The sequence below is a fragment of the Desmodus rotundus genome, chromosome 4, assembly GCF_022682495.2.
Source record: "Desmodus rotundus isolate HL8 chromosome 4, HLdesRot8A.1, whole genome shotgun sequence".
In the NCBI taxonomy this organism is placed as follows: Eukaryota; Metazoa; Chordata; class Mammalia; order Chiroptera; family Phyllostomidae; genus Desmodus; species Desmodus rotundus.
Window position 1 is genome coordinate 66,687,302 of NC_071390.1, and position 6,199 is coordinate 66,693,500.

The window sequence follows — 6,199 nt, forward strand, 5'->3', positions numbered from 1 at the left end:
GATCTTGGCACTTTTACTTTGTGCTTGGGAGCCTGGTTTGTGGTCAAAGCTTCTCTCCTTTCACCAGGAAGCTCCCAGAGCCATGCCACTGCCCTGGCCTGATGCCTGTGTGAATGGGGCTGGCCCCTTTAATCACCTCAGTCTTCCTACTCATCTTGTGGTGATTTTTGCCCATCTGTGGTTAAAAATCTCTTTTTTGGGTAGTCTTCAGTTTATTTCAGGTGACTATTCTCCTCTTTAGTTTTATTTCAAGTTTGATTCTTGGAGGAGGTGAGTGATATATCCTCCTACTCTGCTGCCATCTTGTGACTCTCCTATTTATTGATTTGAGAGAGTGGGTGGGGGGGGGAGAGAGAGAGAGATCTGTTGTTCCACTTATTTATGTATTCACTGGTTGATTCTTGCATGTGCCTTGACTAGGGATTGAACCCATGACCTTGGCATATCAAGACAGTGCTCTAACCAACTGAGATACTTAGCCATGGCCTCATGTGTCCTTTTAAAAAGACGTTTCCTTCTGGTCTCCTTCTTCACCATTTTTAGCATCATACCAGTTCATTGAAGGTGTATGACAAGAAAGGAAGATTAGAAAAGCTTAAAGACAGAAAGGAAGATAAAAACCAGCAAGATGGAGAGAGGATAGAGCTGGGTGAGGGGAGGGGAGTTGAAGCACCTAATCACCACCACCAACACCAGAAAGTGTTGATCGAGGGACATTTTAAAAACTGTGGTGCCTAAGTGGGGAGGCGATTAGGGGACTGGGTTAAAAAAGGTGAAGGTATTAAAAACTATAAATTGGTAGTTATAAAATAATCACAGGGATATAAAGTACAGGATAGGGAATATAGTCAATAATATTGTAATAACTATGTAAGGTGCCAGGTGGATACTAGACATATCAGGGGAACACTTTTTAAAGTATATGATTGTCTATCCTCTATGCTGTACTCCTGAAACTAATACAAAATCATATTGAATGTTAAACAAAAGAGTCAGTAAGCATTCACAGAAAGCCAATCAAATAAGATAAACCTAATTTCCTTTTTTTGATCAGGTTATTGCACTAGAATATAAAGGGAGTATTGTACATAAACAAATAAGAAATATGGATTTAAGCCCACCCCCCAGCCAAAAACAACAACAAAAAAACCCTGTGGTGCCTGATGACCCATTTTAATGTGGGTTATATTAAAGCAATGTTAATCTCTCCTGTCTTCCACCTTTATGCCTCTAACCTGCAGAAAATTCTACTATTCTCAAAAATGCTTTATACAGTTGGATTTGTTTCTATTTTTTAAATCTTCACCTATGGACTAGTATATTCATTGATTTTAGAGAGGCAGGGAGGAAGGGATAGGAAGAGAAAGAGAGAGAGAAACATCAATATGAGAGAGAAACATCGAATGGTTGCCTCCCACGTCTGCCCCTATTGGGAATCAAACCTGCAACCTAGGTGTGTGCCCTGACCGGGGATTGAATCCACAATCTTTTGGTGAGTGGGATGATAACCCAACCAACTGAGCTGCTCAGCCAGGGCATTCTTTCTAACTTTTTAAATGAAACTCAAACAGGAAGCTCAGTTTCATGCCTGACCATCTGGAGTGGTGTGGGGCCACACAGTATAGGAGCAAGAACTATGGAAACATGAATCCTGAGAAATGGAAGAAATTTTTAGAAGGGGCCTGAATTTTTCAGGTTATTGCTGAGTCACCATTATGTTAAGACTTCTCTCCACTTAAACCCCTCCCTCTAAATACTCCAGCAAGGCAGATAGTTCAGAGAAGGTGGTCCTTCCTCTCTGTTGGTGACCAGTTCTATAACATGTTAAAGTCATTTTTTAAAAAAGATTTTATTTATTTATTTATATTTTTTGGTTAACATTTTACTTCTTTTTTCATTGTTGTTCAAGTACAGTCATCTCCATTTTTCTGCCACCACTTTCCCCCATCCCACTCTCAATCCTACCTTCCTTTGGCTTTGTCCATGGGTCTTTTATACAAGTTCCTTGATGACCTGAAGTCTTTAATGAAAAAACAAAAACAGATTGACCTAGTTTAAAAGCAAGGGGAGGGTAAATTAGAAAGTTACTGGGAGCTCACAAAGTTGACACATGAGCTAAACAACAGGCTGCAGAAAGGCCAATGACCAGGCCAGAGCCAGGAACATCAGCGACAAGAATGGTGGGCTGCCTCAAAAGACAAATAAATTCTTTTTGTCCCTGTGGTATCTGCCATGCAAGTCCTGGAGCACTTGGTTAGGGGCATAGGGAATTCTCCTGGCAAGGTCCACTGGCTCAGGAACCTCAGTCTCCAGCTGCAGACCCATAAGCCAGGGGATGGGGGAGAAAAGCACGCATTTTTCACATGCCCCACCTTTTAAGACTGCCCCCATAGTCCCCTGTGCAGTGGAAGTAAATGGGAGGGTATGTCCCCCCATCCAATTAACTCCCCAGCTTTTGGCACCAGCCCTATGCATCTTTTTTTGCTGTGTCATGTGTGTCCCAGCTACCAGGGTGATGCACACCTATGTTGTCTATGGCACTTCTCCACCCCTCCCCATTTCCAGGGGTGTGGTCTCCCCATTACTATTCCCCTTTTATCACTCTGGACACTTGTAATCTTACAAGGATTTGGTGACCAAATCTACTCAGTATTTGGTAGGTAAAAGTCCCTAAATCTGCAAACACATTTCTCTACATAAACTTTACCTATTTTTGGCCATACAAACATTTCAATTTGTTTACAATTTGAAAATAATATAGGAACAACCAATATACATGAGATAACATGCTTCCATTTTTCAGGGTCAACTAAGGAAGTGGATGGATTGGAAATACTGTTAAGGGACTAACATAAATATACTAATACATTAAAACTTACAGATAAAAACTTTGAAAATCCCTGCACTGTCTTTAACTTCTTAAAACACAGGCTCTTTTGTCCCATTCCTTGCTGATAGAACCTAGAGTATTTCTCATGGAATGCCTCACTCCAGACCTCTTCCACACCACTCTTCCCATAAGCACATGTTATGTTTATAGTGGCCTGGACAGTCTGCTCCTTGACAATCACGGCATGCCCATATGACAAGCAGAGAACCCCATGAGAAGAGGCTACTGAAGGCTCTTGTGATGTTGAGAAATCCTGGGATGTTGAGTTGGTGGAGGATTCCATTTGTGGGATATTACAAGACTGCTCTTCTCCCCACTCCTCTATTTCCTGTTCAAGTCTCCAGTTATCTTCTTGAATGTGATGCTTAAGTTCATCAAATAAGGCTTCCAATCCTCCTAACATTGATTTGATTCACTTGGGACCGCCTGGGCATTGAAGTAGTATAGCTTGTTTTTAAGGTACATCAAACAGTAAGTACTAACATTGCTTAAGCCTCCATAGGAATCTCTTTCAAATTCTTCCCAGGAAGTTTTGGTAACAGAGATGTTATTGTACTTGAGCCAGACTTGTCAGGGTCGATTATAAATATAGGCCCAGTAGTGTCCAGCATTTGCTTACCCTTCATGAACAAGAATTGCATGCATGTGAGAAGGCACCTGACTAAGGAAAGGATCACAGTGCATCTGCTTAATAGTCTGGGTAGCGCTTGCAGTACAATTCTTTAAATCTTGTTATATTTTTCAATCTCCTCTGCCTCTGAGGACAGGTCTTAACAAAGTTTATCTCTTCATTTGTGACTGAGGATTTGGGTGTGCAGGAACTTCCATAGAAGACCATGAAGATGTAAGGGAATATTCATTGTCAAAGACCTGTGGAGACAATCTTCAGAAAAGATACTTTTAACATCCTGAGAAGAGCTTTTTTTACTTATCACTAAAGAATGTGGTAATGTCATGCTTGTGGCACTTCAAGGTGTCGACATGTCCGGGAGTGGGAACCAAGCTGGGCCCAAGTTGTATTTGCCTTATGTTTCCAGTTTTTTCTGTAGGACTTTTACTTCCTCTTTCAACTTCTCATAATACTTTCTCTTACTTCATACGAGTTCTTTGTTCTGTACATATTCCTGGCCATAAGTGATCTGAGGAAATTCTAGCTCACTGTGTATTTTTTCTGGCTGACCAAGGGATTTATTGTACTCAAATCTTGAAATTTCAAAGGTCAATACTCCAACACTCCTGTCCATATTTCACTAAATGATCAGAAGGAAGCAGCTCAAAGTCATCCTCCACAATGGTCCCTTCCAAACATTCATTTAAGTTGTGATAACTATTTACCTGAAGGGAATACTGACTGAAGGTGTCACTGTTACAAAAAGGATTTCCTTCATGAACCCCTTCAATGAGGAAAAGTACCAGAGAATAGCTCCAATGCTGGATTTTCATATTTTTTCCTGGGATTGACAGCATTAACAACTAGCCAATCCAGGAGCTTTCGTGTGAATTCACTCACATCTTGCTGCTGTTCCTCAGTTGATTGGAATGCTTCCTTTAAGAGATCCAGGGCTGCTGTGGTTTGATCAAACTACAAACAAATTTGTAGTTTGCTCAGCAGAGCAAACAAACACTGAAGCTCTTGCATAAACATATTTTTCTTTTCTGTGTGACTTGGACAATTTTCAAATACATTCTGTGGCAGACTGTAGCTGAGGACAAGTCTTTGAAATTTGGACAATTGAAGGAGAGACTGAATGATGACACTAAACCAACATGTATTGGCAACACTTTTCAGCCCAACTGGCTAACCATTGACTCACCTCTAGTCATTGGGTTTGGGATTGTCTCCCCAGACTTCACAGCATTTTCTCTTTGAGCATTTAGTTTCTGCAGAGGTTGCCTTGTGCATTTTATTAAGATTTCTTCCACCAGCCTTAATTTGGGGGGGACTTCAGTAGACTCAGAGCAATGGCAACCTGAATATCACCTTTGTTTTCACGAGTAAGGTCTATTACTTTTGCTAATACTTTTTTGTTGGCAGCAGTCCCATTTACTTCATGTGGTTCTGTAGCAACAGTGTCTTGGCTGGGCTCCTGAGTTTCTTAACGCTATTATTAGTGAGAAGACTGACTGTCAGAGTGATGTCACCATTACTAGCCTTCAGACCTTCATGAAGGAAAGAAGTTTTCTGAATGCCTGTGATTTCTGTCAGCTAATTTAACAGAATTTGTTAGCTTGAGTCATGGTGAACAGCTGCTCTGGCTGCGTCATCCTGTTGGAGCTCTACAGCCAGGGTGTAAAGCCACCAGCCCAGCCTTATAAGAGGTCTTCCTGTGACCAATCTTGTATCTCTGGGGTTCAGTGCCTTATTGAGACTTGCCTGTGTTTTATTATCTGAGAGGTGTTAAGAGGCCACTTCCTTTCTCTGCACCATTAAGAGGCTCCCTATCCCTGGTGAAAACTTATTATGCAATGAGATAAATGCCTTAAAGCATCTCATCCCATTTGCCTAACCATTGGCAATATAGGTTCAATTGAATTTTAGGGAACAATTTAGGGGCCATTTCCCCCCACAGTCTAAAATATACATAGGCCATACACTTTTGCAGTAAAAAGTCAATTCCTCTAAAATCTAACCCAGTGGGATCCCTCCAAAAGTCGAAGCATAACAGCTCCTGATAATCTGGATGTGCAGACTCATAAGTATGAACACAAGGAGACCCCAGGCAAATTGGGATATAACCAACTCCATTATTCTAAACTAGTGCTCAGAAGTGAGTTTTCTATCAGCTGATCTCACAAACAGTGATATTCTAGCAATGGCTTCCCCCAAACTCGATCACTTCTCATCTAGACCCTGGCTCACAGCCCTAAAACTCAGGTGGTCCTTCCTCCTTCCCGGAGTCTGTTTCCTTCCCAGACCCATTTCCTTTCCACCTACCAGGTGTGTTTAAGCTGCCAATGCTTCTAGTGGACGTGCAGATAAATTCCCAGCAACTGGGAAGCCCCACAGTCCCCTCCTTGGCGTGGGGGTCAACTTGCCATGAATGACTAGGGCCCCACGTTGGGTGCCATTATTGTAACCAAACAACCAGTGGAGTACTACCACTTGCTGTCCATAAGCAAAGACTCCAGAGACAGAATCTGATGGACAGGAAAAAGAAATTTTTTAATTTAAAATATGCTCATCAGTTTTTTGATGTCTCTTCCACCCGCACTGCCAGAGGAGTGTACAGGCAGCTGGTGGATGGCTGCTGCTGAGGTTTCCTGTGGCTTCGTGCATGAGGGAGGGTGCGGGGCTTGCCACCTGACCAT

General features: G+C 41.9%; 1 pseudogene; it reads right to left on the reverse strand.

Annotated features, from left to right (window-relative positions):
- Nucleotides 1-2,190: 2,190 nt before the first annotated feature.
- Nucleotides 2,191-5,171, reverse strand: LOC112305397 (ubiquitin carboxyl-terminal hydrolase 28-like; annotated as a pseudogene).
- Nucleotides 5,172-6,199: the final 1,028 nt, after the last annotated feature.